The following is a 10,000-nucleotide window of genomic DNA, read 5'->3' on the forward strand; positions in this document are numbered from 1 at the left end:
TCACCGGGAGCAAGGCCGCAGTCTTTTCTCTCCCCTACATTTGCGCTGTTCAGCGACGGCAGGGACACAAATGCATGCTGTGATAAGTTTGCAGCCTCCCCGAGGGAAAGCCAGCTGTTGCTGGCACACGGGACGTGATGTCGTCCTTGTACTTCCTCTGCAAAAGTGACTGCACTGCCGCTGGCCAGCACTGTTGTTGGAGGCCCCCTGTCTCCCCCGGAGAGGGAGCAGCGCCCTCTGCTGCCTAGAAAGATGAAAAAGCTTACAGCACCTGGTATTCCCAGGCGGTCTCCCATCCAAGTACTAACCAGGCCCGACCCTGCTTAGCTTCCGAGATCGGACGAGATCGGGCGTGTTCAGAGTGGTATGGCCGTAAGCAATTGAGGCGGCGGCGGCAGGGAGGCCTTTTATACACGGCTTAGCCTGTGCCTACTGCAGGGCCCTTTGAAAACCGGCCACCAAATGGGCCTATTTCTCTGCCCTCTATTATCATTGACGCCCTCAGCCGTTGTGCTCACCGGGAGCAAGGCCGCAGTCTTTTCTCTCCCCTACATTTGCGCTGTTCAGCGACGGCAGGGACACAAATGCATGCTGTGATAAGTTTGCAGCCTCCCCGAGGGAAAGCCAGCTGTTGCTGGCACACGGGACGTGATGTCGTCCTTGTACTTCCTCTGCAAAAGTGACTGCACTGCCGCTGGCCAGCACTGTTGTTGGAGGCCCCCTGTCTCCCCCGGAGAGGGAGCAGCGCCCTCTGCTGCCTAGAAAGATGAAAAAGCTTACAGCACCTGGTATTCCCAGGCGGTCTCCCATCCAAGTACTAACCAGGCCCGACCCTGCTTAGCTTCCGAGATCAGGCGTGTTCAGAGTGGTATGGCCGTAAGCAATTGAGGCGGCGGCAGGGAGGCCTTTTATACACGGCTTAGCCTGTGCCTACTGCAGGGCCCTTTGAAAACCGGCCACCAAATGGGCCTATTTCTCTGCCCTCTATTATCATTGACGCCCTCAGCCGTTGTGCTCACCGGGAGCAAGGCCGCAGTCTTTTCTCTCCCCTACATTTGCGCTGTTCAGCGACGGCAGGGACACAAATGCATGCTGTGATAAGTTTGCAGCCTCCCCGAGGGAAAGCCAGCTGTTGCTGGCACACGGGACGTGATGTCGTCCTTGTACTTCCTCTGCAAAAGTGACTGCACTGCCGCTGGCCAGCACTGTTGTTGGAGGCCCCCTGTCTCCCCCGGAGAGGGAGCAGCGCCCTCTGCTGCCTAGAAAGATGAAAAAGCTTACAGCACCTGGTATTCCCAGGCGGTCTCCCATCCAAGTACTAACCAGGCCCGACCCTGCTTAGCTTCCGAGATCGGACGAGATCGGGCGTGTTCAGAGTGGTATGGCCGTAAGCAATTGAGGCGGCGGCAGGGAGGCCTTTTATACACGGCTTAGCCTGTGCCTACTGCAGGGCCCTTTGAAAACCGGCCACCAAATGGGCCTATTTCTCTGCCCTCTATTATCATTGACGCCCTCAGCCGTTGTGCTCACCGGGAGCAAGGCCGCAGTCTTTTCTCTCCCCTACATTTGCGCTGTTCAGCGACGGCAGGGACACAAATGCATGCTGTGATAAGTTTGCAGCCTCCCCGAGGGAAAGCCAGCTGTTGCTGGCACACGGGACGTGATGTCGTCCTTGTACTTCCTCTGCAAAAGTGACTGCACTGCCGCTGGCCAGCACTGTTGTTGGAGGCCCCCTGTCTCCCCCGGAGAGGGAGCAGCGCCCTCTGCTGCCTAGAAAGATGAAAAAGCTTACAGCACCTGGTATTCCCAGGCGGTCTCCCATCCAAGTACTAACCAGGCCCGACCCTGCTTAGCTTCCGAGATCGGACGAGATCGGGCGTGTTCAGAGTGGTATGGCCGTAAGCAATTGAGGCGGCGGCAGGGAGGCCTTTTATACACGGCTTAGCCTGTGCCTACTGCAGGGCCCTTTGAAAACCGGCCACCAAATGGGCCTATTTCTCTGCCCTCTATTATCATTGACGCCCTCAGCCGTTGTGCTCACCGGGAGCAAGGCCGCAGTCTTTTCTCTCCCCTACATTTGCGCTGTTCAGCGACGGCAGGGACACAAATGCATGCTGTGATAAGTTTGCAGCCTCCCCGAGGGAAAGCCAGCTGTTGCTGGCACACGGGACGTGATGTCGTCCTTGTACTTCCTCTGCAAAAGTGACTGCACTGCCGCTGGCCAGCACTGTTGTTGGAGGCCCCCTGTCTCCCCCGGAGAGGGAGCAGCGCCCTCTGCTGCCTAGAAAGATGAAAAAGCTTACAGCACCTGGTATTCCCAGGCGGTCTCCCATCCAAGTACTAACCAGGCCCGACCCTGCTTAGCTTCCGAGATCGGATGAGATCGGGCGTGTTCAGAGTGGTATGGCCGTAAGCAATTGAGGCGGCGGCGGCAGGGAGGCCTTTTATACACGGCTTAGCCTGTGCCTACTGCAGGGCCCTTTGAAAACCGGCCACCAAATGGGCCTATTTCTCTGCCCTCTATTATCATTGACGCCCTCAGCCGTTGTGCTCACCGGGAGCAAGGCCGCAGTCTTTTCTCTCCCCTACATTTGCGCTGTTCAGCGACGGCAGGGACACAAATGCATGCTGTGATAAGTTTGCAGCCTCCCCGAGGGAAAGCCAGCTGTTGCTGGCACACGGGACGTGATGTCGTCCTTGTACTTCCTCTGCAAAAGTGACTGCACTGCCGCTGGCCAGCACTGTTGTTGGAGGCCCCCTGTCTCCCCCGGAGAGGGAGCAGCGCCCTCTGCTGCCTAGAAAGATGAAAAAGCTTACAGCACCTGGTATTCCCAGGCGGTCTCCCATCCAAGTACTAACCAGGCCCGACCCTGCTTAGCTTCCGAGATCGGACGAGATCGGGCGTGTTCAGAGTGGTATGGCCGTAAGCAATTGAGGCGGCGGCGGCAGGGAGGCCTTTTATACACGGCTTAGCCTGTGCCTACTGCAGGGCCCTTTGAAAACCGGCCACCAAATGGGCCTATTTCTCTGCCCTCTATTATCATTGACGCCCTCAGCCGTTGTGCTCACCGGGAGCAAGGCCGCAGTCTTTTCTCTCCCCTACATTTGCGCTGTTCAGCGACGGCAGGGACACAAATGCATGCTGTGATAAGTTTGCAGCCTCCCCGAGGGAAAGCCAGCTGTTGCTGGCACACGGGACGTGATGTCGTCCTTGTACTTCCTCTGCAAAAGTGACTGCACTGCCGCTGGCCAGCACTGTTGTTGGAGGCCCCCTGTCTCCCCCGGAGAGGGAGCAGCGCCCTCTGCTGCCTAGAAAGATGAAAAAGCTTACAGCACCTGGTATTCCCAGGCGGTCTCCCATCCAAGTACTAACCAGGCCCGACCCTGCTTAGCTTCCGAGATCGGACGAGATCGGGCGTGTTCAGAGTGGTATGGCCGTAAGCAATTGAGGCGGCGGCGGCAGGGAGGCCTTTTATACACGGCTTAGCCTGTGCCTACTGCAGGGCCCTTTGAAAACCGGCCACCAAATGGGCCTATTTCTCTGCCCTCTATTATCATTGACGCCCTCAGCCGTTGTGCTCACCGGGAGCAAGGCCGCAGTCTTTTCTCTCCCCTACATTTGCGCTGTTCAGCGACGGCAGGGACACAAATGCATGCTGTGATAAGTTTGCAGCCTCCCCGAGGGAAAGCCAGCTGTTGCTGGCACACGGGACGTGATGTCGTCCTTGTACTTCCTCTGCAAAAGTGACTGCACTGCCGCTGGCCAGCACTGTTGTTGGAGGCCCCCTGTCTCCCCCGGAGAGGGAGCAGCGCCCTCTGCTGCCTAGAAAGATGAAAAAGCTTACAGCACCTGGTATTCCCAGGCGGTCTCCCATCCAAGTACTAACCAGGCCCGACCCTGCTTAGCTTCCGGGATCGGACGAGATCGGGCGTGTTCAGAGTGGTATGGCCGTAAGCAATTGAGGCGGCGGCAGGGAGGCCTTTTATACACGGCTTAGCCTGTGCCTACTGCAGGGCCCTTTGAAAACCGGCCACCAAATGGGCCTATTTCTCTGCCCTCTATTATCATTGACGCCCTCAGCCGTTGTGCTCACCGGGAGCAAGGCCGCAGTCTTTTCTCTCCCCTACATTTGCGCTGTTCAGCGACGGCAGGGACACAAATGCATGCTGTGATAAGTTTGCAGCCTCCCCGAGGGAAAGCCAGCTGTTGCTGGCACACGGGACGTGATGTCGTCCTTGTACTTCCTCTGCAAAAGTGACTGCACTGCCGCTGGCCAGCACTGTTGTTGGAGGCCCCCTGTCTCCCCCGGAGAGGGAGCAGCGCCCTCTGCTGCCTAGAAAGATGAAAAAGCTTACAGCACCTGGTATTCCCAGGCGGTCTCCCATCCAAGTACTAACCAGGCCCGACCCTGCTTAGCTTCCGAGATCGGACGAGATCGGGCGTGTTCAGAGTGGTATGGCCGTAAGCAATTGAGGCGGCGGCAGGGAGGCCTTTTATACACGGCTTAGCCTGTGCCTACTGCAGGGCCCTTTGAAAACCGGCCACCAAATGGGCCTATTTCTCTGCCCTCTATTATCATTGACGCCCTCAGCCGTTGTGCTCACCGGGAGCAAGGCCGCAGTCTTTTCTCTCCCCTACATTTGCGCTGTTCAGCGACGGCAGGGACACAAATGCATGCTGTGATAAGTTTGCAGCCTCCCCGAGGGAAAGCCAGCTGTTGCTGGCACACGGGACGTGATGTCGTCCTTGTACTTCCTCTGCAAAAGTGACTGCACTGCCGCTGGCCAGCACTGTTGTTGGAGGCCCCCTGTCTCCCCCGGAGAGGGAGCAGCGCCCTCTGCTGCCTAGAAAGATGAAAAAGCTTACAGCACCTGGTATTCCCAGGCGGTCTCCCATCCAAGTACTAACCAGGCCCGACCCTGCTTAGCTTCCGAGATCGGACGAGATCGGGCGTGTTCAGAGTGGTATGGCCGTAAGCAATTGAGGCAGCGGCGGCAGGGAGGCCTTTTATACACGGCTTAGCCTGTGCCTACTGCAGGGCCCTTTGAAAACCGGCCACCAAATGGGCCTATTTCTCTGCCCTCTATTATCATTGACGCCCTCAGCCGTTGTGCTCACCGGGAGCAAGGCCGCAGTCTTTTCTCTCCCCTACATTTGCGCTGTTCAGCGACGGCAGGGACACAAATGCATGCTGTGATAAGTTTGCAGCCTCCCCGAGGGAAAGCCAGCTGTTGCTGGCACACGGGACGTGATGTCGTCCTTGTACTTCCTCTGCAAAAGTGACTGCACTGCCGCTGGCCAGCACTGTTGTTGGAGGCCCCCTGTCTCCCCCGGAGAGGGAGCAGCGCCCTCTGCTGCCTAGAAAGATGAAAAAGCTTACAGCACCTGGTATTCCCAGGCGGTCTCCCATCCAAGTACTAACCAGGCCCGACCCTGCTTAGCTTCCGAGATCGGACGAGATCGGGCGTGTTCAGAGTGGTATGGCCGTAAGCAATTGAGGCGGCGGCGGCAGGGAGGCCTTTTATACACGGCTTAGCCTGTGCCTACTGCAGGGCCCTTTGAAAACCGGCCACCAAATGGGCCTATTTCTCTGCCCTCTATTATCATTGACGCCCTCAGCCGTTGTGCTCACCGGGAGCAAGGCCGCAGTCTTTTCTCTCCCCTACATTTGCGCTGTTCAGCGACGGCAGGGACACAAATGCATGCTGTGATAAGTTTGCAGCCTCCCCGAGGGAAAGCCAGCTGTTGCTGGCACACGGGACGTGATGTCGTCCTTGTACTTCCTCTGCAAAAGTGACTGCACTGCCGCTGGCCAGCACTGTTGTTGGAGGCCCCCTGTCTCCCCCGGAGAGGGAGCAGCGCCCTCTGCTGCCTAGAAAGATGAAAAAGCTTACAGCACCTGGTATTCCCAGGCGGTCTCCCATCCAAGTACTAACCAGGCCCGACCCTGCTTAGCTTCCGAGATCGGACGAGATCGGGCGTGTTCAGAGTGGTATGGCCGTAAGCAATTGAGGCGGCGGCAGGGAGGCCTTTTATACACGGCTTAGCCTGTGCCTACTGCAGGGCCCTTTGAAAACCGGCCACCAAATGGGCCTATTTCTCTGCCCTCTATTATCATTGACGCCCTCAGCCGTTGTGCTCACCGGGAGCAAGGCCGCAGTCTTTTCTCTCCCCTACATTTGCGCTGTTCAGCGACGGCAGGGACACAAATGCATGCTGTGATAAGTTTGCAGCCTCCCCGAGGGAAAGCCAGCTGTTGCTGGCACACGGGACGTGATGTCGTCCTTGTACTTCCTCTGCAAAAGTGACTGCACTGCCGCTGGCCAGCACTGTTGTTGGAGGCCCCCTGTCTCCCCCGGAGAGGGAGCAGCGCCCTCTGCTGCCTAGAAAGATGAAAAAGCTTACAGCACCTGGTATTCCCAGGCGGTCTCCCATCCAAGTACTAACCAGGCCCAACCCTGCTTAGCTTCCGGGATCGGACGAGATCGGGCGTGTTCAGAGTGGTATGGCCGTAAGCAATTGAGGCGGCGGCAGGGAGGCCTTTTATACACGGCTTAGCCTGTGCCTACTGCAGGGCCCTTTGAAAACCGGCCACCAAATGGGCCTATTTCTCTGCCCTCTATTATCATTGACGCCCTCAGCCGTTGTGCTCACCGGGAGCAAGGCCGCAGTCTTTTCTCTCCCCTACATTTGCGCTGTTCAGCGACGGCAGGGACACAAATGCATGCTGTGATAAGTTTGCAGCCTCCCCGAGGGAAAGCCAGCTGTTGCTGGCACACGGGACGTGATGTCGTCCTTGTACTTCCTCTGCAAAAGTGACTGCACTGCCGCTGGCCAGCACTGTTGTTGGAGGCCCCCTGTCTCCCCCGGAGAGGGAGCAGCGCCCTCTGCTGCCTAGAAAGATGAAAAAGCTTACAGCACCTGGTATTCCCAGGCGGTCTCCCATCCAAGTACTAACCAGGCCCGACCCTGCTTAGCTTCCGAGATCGGACGAGATCGGGCGTGTTCAGAGTGGTATGGCCGTAAGCAATTGAGGCGGCGGCAGGGAGGCCTTTTATACACGGCTTAGCCTGTGCCTACTGCAGGGCCCTTTGAAAACCGGCCACCAAATGGGCCTATTTCTCTGCCCTCTATTATCATTGACGCCCTCAGCCGTTGTGCTCACCGGGAGCAAGGCCGCAGTCTTTTCTCTCCCCTACATTTGCGCTGTTCAGCGACGGCAGGGACACAAATGCATGCTGTGATAAGTTTGCAGCCTCCCCGAGGGAAAGCCAGCTGTTGCTGGCACACGGGACGTGATGTCGTCCTTGTACTTCCTCTGCAAAAGTGACTGCACTGCCGCTGGCCAGCACTGTTGTTGGAGGCCCCCTGTCTCCCCCGGAGAGGGAGCAGCGCCCTCTGCTGCCTAGAAAGATGAAAAAGCTTACAGCACCTGGTATTCCCAGGCGGTCTCCCATCCAAGTACTAACCAGGCCCGACCCTGCTTAGCTTCCGAGATCGGACGAGATCGGGCGTGTTCAGAGTGGTATGGCCGTAAGCAATTGAGGCGGCGGCAGGGAGGCCTTTTATACACGGCTTAGCCTGTGCCTACTGCAGGGCCCTTTGAAAACCGGCCACCAAATGGGCCTATTTCTCTGCCCTCTATTATCATTGACGCCCTCAGCCGTTGTGCTCACCGGGAGCAAGGCCGCAGTCTTTTCTCTCCCCTACATTTGCGCTGTTCAGCGACGGCAGGGACACAAATGCATGCTGTGATAAGTTTGCAGCCTCCCCGAGGGAAAGCCAGCTGTTGCTGGCACACGGGACGTGATGTCGTCCTTGTACTTCCTCTGCAAAAGTGACTGCACTGCCGCTGGCCAGCACTGTTGTTGGAGGCCCCCTGTCTCCCCCGGAGAGGGAGCAGCGCCCTCTGCTGCCTAGAAAGATGAAAAAGCTTACAGCACCTGGTATTCCCAGGCGGTCTCCCATCCAAGTACTAACCAGGCCCGACCCTGCTTAGCTTCCGAGATCGGACGAGATCGGGCGTGTTCAGAGTGGTATGGCCGTAAGCAATTGAGGCGGCGGCAGGGAGGCCTTTTATACACGGCTTAGCCTGTGCCTACTGCAGGGCCTTTTGAAAACCGGCCACCAAATGGGCCTATTTCTCTGCCCTCTGTTATCATTGACGCCCTCAGCCGTTGTGCTCACCGGGAGCAAGGCCGCAGTCTTTTCTCTCCCCTACATTTGCGCTGTTCAGCGACGGCAGGGACACAAATGCATGCTGTGATAAGTTTGCAGCCTCCCCGAGGGAAAGCCAGCTGTTGCTGGCACACGGGACGTGATGTCGTCCTTGTACTTCCTCTGCAAAAGTGACTGCACTGCCGCTGGCCAGCACTGTTGTTGGAGGCCCCCTGTCTCCCCCGGAGAGGGAGCAGCGCCCTCTGCTGCCTAGAAAGATGAAAAAGCTTACAGCACCTGGTATTCCCAGGCGGTCTCCCATCCAAGTACTAACCAGGCCCGACCCTGCTTAGCTTCCGAGATCGGACGAGATCGGGCGTGTTCAGAGTGGTATGGCCGTAAGCAATTGAGGCGGCGGCAGGGAGGCCTTTTATACACGGCTTAGCCTGTGCCTACTGCAGGGCCTTTTGAAAACCGGCCACCAAATGGGCCTATTTCTCTGCCCTCTGTTATCATTGACGCCCTCAGCCGTTGTGCTCACCGGGAGCAAGGCCGCAGTCTTTTCTCTCCCCTACATTTGCGCTGTTCAGCGACGGCAGGGACACAAATGCATGCTGTGATAAGTTTGCAGCCTCCCCGAGGGAAAGCCAGCTGTTGCTGGCACACGGGACGTGATGTCGTCCTTGTACTTCCTCTGCAAAAGTGACTGCACTGCCGCTGGCCAGCACTGTTGTTGGAGGCCCCCTGTCTCCCCCGGAGAGGGAGCAGCGCCCTCTGCTGCCTAGAAAGATGAAAAAGCTTACAGCACCTGGTATTCCCAGGCGGTCTCCCATCCAAGTACTAACCAGGCCCGACCCTGCTTAGCTTCCGAGATCGGACGAGATCGGGCGTGTTCAGAGTGGTATGGCCGTAAGCAATTGAGGCGGCGGCAGGGAGGCCTTTTATACACGGCTTAGCCTGTGCCTACTGCAGGGCCCTTTGAAAACCGGCCACCAAATGGGCCTATTTCTCTGCCCTCTATTATCATTGACGCCCTCAGCCGTTGTGCTCACCGGGAGCAAGGCCGCAGTCTTTTCTCTCCCCTACATTTGCGCTGTTCAGCGACGGCAGGGACACAAATGCATGCTGTGATAAGTTTGCAGCCTCCCCGAGGGAAAGCCAGCTGTTGCTGGCACACGGGACGTGATGTCGTCCTTGTACTTCCTCTGCAAAAGTGACTGCACTGCCGCTGGCCAGCACTGTTGTTGGAGGCCCCCTGTCTCCCCCGGAGAGGGAGCAGCGCCCTCTGCTGCCTAGAAAGATGAAAAAGCTTACAGCACCTGGTATTCCCAGGCGGTCTCCCATCCAAGTACTAACCAGGCCCGACCCTGCTTAGCTTCCGAGATCGGACGAGATCGGGCGTGTTCAGAGTGGTATGGCCGTAAGCAATTGAGGCGGCGGCAGGGAGGCCTTTTATACACGGCTTAGCCTGTGCCTACTGCAGGGCCTTTTGAAAACCGGCCACCAAATGGGCCTATTTCTCTGCCCTCTGTTATCATTGACGCCCTCAGCCGTTGTGCTCACCGGGAGCAAGGCCGCAGTCTTTTCTCTCCCCTACATTTGCGCTGTTCAGCGACGGCAGGGACACAAATGCATGCTGTGATAAGTTTGCAGCCTCCCCGAGGGAAAGCCAGCTGTTGCTGGCACACGGGACGTGATGTCGTCCTTGTACTTCCTCTGCAAAAGTGACTGCACTGCCGCTGGCCAGCACTGTTGTTGGAGGCCCCCTGTCTCCCCCGGAGAGGGAGCAGCGCCCTCTGCTGCCTAGAAAGATGAAAAAGCTTACAGCACCTGGTATTCCCA

General features: G+C 57.6%; 19 non-coding genes and 1 pseudogene across 19 annotated transcripts in view; all 20 read right to left on the bottom strand.

Annotated features, from left to right (window-relative positions):
• Window positions 1-259: 259 nt before the first annotated feature.
• On the bottom strand, window positions 260-378 carry LOC144540410 (5S ribosomal RNA). Its single transcript, XR_013505631.1, has one exon. It is a non-coding gene; the product is annotated as a 5S ribosomal RNA (ribosomal RNA).
• A 395-nt stretch (window positions 379-773) lies between these two features.
• Window positions 774-882, bottom strand: LOC144541313 (5S ribosomal RNA; annotated as a pseudogene).
• Window positions 883-1,274: 392 nt separating this feature from the next.
• On the bottom strand, window positions 1,275-1,393 carry LOC144540411 (5S ribosomal RNA). Its single transcript, XR_013505632.1, has one exon. It is a non-coding gene; the product is annotated as a 5S ribosomal RNA (ribosomal RNA).
• A 392-nt stretch (window positions 1,394-1,785) lies between these two features.
• On the bottom strand, window positions 1,786-1,904 carry LOC144540412 (5S ribosomal RNA). The gene has a single exon (XR_013505633.1). It is a non-coding gene; the product is annotated as a 5S ribosomal RNA (ribosomal RNA).
• A 392-nt stretch (window positions 1,905-2,296) lies between these two features.
• LOC144539998 (5S ribosomal RNA) lies at window positions 2,297-2,415 on the bottom strand. The gene has a single exon (XR_013505222.1). It is a non-coding gene; the product is annotated as a 5S ribosomal RNA (ribosomal RNA).
• Window positions 2,416-2,810: 395 nt separating this feature from the next.
• On the bottom strand, window positions 2,811-2,929 carry LOC144540413 (5S ribosomal RNA). The gene has a single exon (XR_013505634.1). It is a non-coding gene; the product is annotated as a 5S ribosomal RNA (ribosomal RNA).
• Window positions 2,930-3,324: 395 nt separating this feature from the next.
• LOC144540414 (5S ribosomal RNA) lies at window positions 3,325-3,443 on the bottom strand. Its single transcript, XR_013505635.1, has one exon. It is a non-coding gene; the product is annotated as a 5S ribosomal RNA (ribosomal RNA).
• Window positions 3,444-3,838: 395 nt separating this feature from the next.
• On the bottom strand, window positions 3,839-3,957 carry LOC144541164 (5S ribosomal RNA). Its single transcript, XR_013506379.1, has one exon. It is a non-coding gene; the product is annotated as a 5S ribosomal RNA (ribosomal RNA).
• Window positions 3,958-4,349: 392 nt separating this feature from the next.
• Window positions 4,350-4,468, bottom strand: LOC144540415 (5S ribosomal RNA). The gene has a single exon (XR_013505636.1). It is a non-coding gene; the product is annotated as a 5S ribosomal RNA (ribosomal RNA).
• A 392-nt stretch (window positions 4,469-4,860) lies between these two features.
• Window positions 4,861-4,979, bottom strand: LOC144540416 (5S ribosomal RNA). Its single transcript, XR_013505637.1, has one exon. It is a non-coding gene; the product is annotated as a 5S ribosomal RNA (ribosomal RNA).
• Window positions 4,980-5,374: 395 nt separating this feature from the next.
• On the bottom strand, window positions 5,375-5,493 carry LOC144540417 (5S ribosomal RNA). Its single transcript, XR_013505638.1, has one exon. It is a non-coding gene; the product is annotated as a 5S ribosomal RNA (ribosomal RNA).
• Window positions 5,494-5,888: 395 nt separating this feature from the next.
• On the bottom strand, window positions 5,889-6,007 carry LOC144540419 (5S ribosomal RNA). The gene has a single exon (XR_013505640.1). It is a non-coding gene; the product is annotated as a 5S ribosomal RNA (ribosomal RNA).
• A 392-nt stretch (window positions 6,008-6,399) lies between these two features.
• Window positions 6,400-6,518, bottom strand: LOC144541085 (5S ribosomal RNA). The gene has a single exon (XR_013506300.1). It is a non-coding gene; the product is annotated as a 5S ribosomal RNA (ribosomal RNA).
• A 392-nt stretch (window positions 6,519-6,910) lies between these two features.
• On the bottom strand, window positions 6,911-7,029 carry LOC144540420 (5S ribosomal RNA). Its single transcript, XR_013505641.1, has one exon. It is a non-coding gene; the product is annotated as a 5S ribosomal RNA (ribosomal RNA).
• A 392-nt stretch (window positions 7,030-7,421) lies between these two features.
• Window positions 7,422-7,540, bottom strand: LOC144540421 (5S ribosomal RNA). The gene has a single exon (XR_013505642.1). It is a non-coding gene; the product is annotated as a 5S ribosomal RNA (ribosomal RNA).
• A 392-nt stretch (window positions 7,541-7,932) lies between these two features.
• LOC144540422 (5S ribosomal RNA) lies at window positions 7,933-8,051 on the bottom strand. The gene has a single exon (XR_013505643.1). It is a non-coding gene; the product is annotated as a 5S ribosomal RNA (ribosomal RNA).
• A 392-nt stretch (window positions 8,052-8,443) lies between these two features.
• LOC144540423 (5S ribosomal RNA) lies at window positions 8,444-8,562 on the bottom strand. Its single transcript, XR_013505644.1, has one exon. It is a non-coding gene; the product is annotated as a 5S ribosomal RNA (ribosomal RNA).
• Window positions 8,563-8,954: 392 nt separating this feature from the next.
• LOC144540424 (5S ribosomal RNA) lies at window positions 8,955-9,073 on the bottom strand. Its single transcript, XR_013505645.1, has one exon. It is a non-coding gene; the product is annotated as a 5S ribosomal RNA (ribosomal RNA).
• A 392-nt stretch (window positions 9,074-9,465) lies between these two features.
• On the bottom strand, window positions 9,466-9,584 carry LOC144540425 (5S ribosomal RNA). Its single transcript, XR_013505646.1, has one exon. It is a non-coding gene; the product is annotated as a 5S ribosomal RNA (ribosomal RNA).
• Window positions 9,585-9,976: 392 nt separating this feature from the next.
• The window catches only part of LOC144540951 (5S ribosomal RNA), a 119-nt gene continuing 95 nt past the window's right edge, over window positions 9,977-10,000 (bottom strand). The window contains exon 1 of the ribosomal RNA XR_013506168.1: window positions 9,977-10,000. This exon is cut by the window's right edge and continues 95 nt beyond it. This is a non-coding gene — a ribosomal RNA (5S ribosomal RNA).

This window comes from Centroberyx gerrardi, chromosome 10 (genome assembly GCF_048128805.1).
Source record: "Centroberyx gerrardi isolate f3 chromosome 10, fCenGer3.hap1.cur.20231027, whole genome shotgun sequence".
NCBI lineage: Eukaryota > Metazoa > Chordata > Actinopteri > Beryciformes > Berycidae > Centroberyx > Centroberyx gerrardi.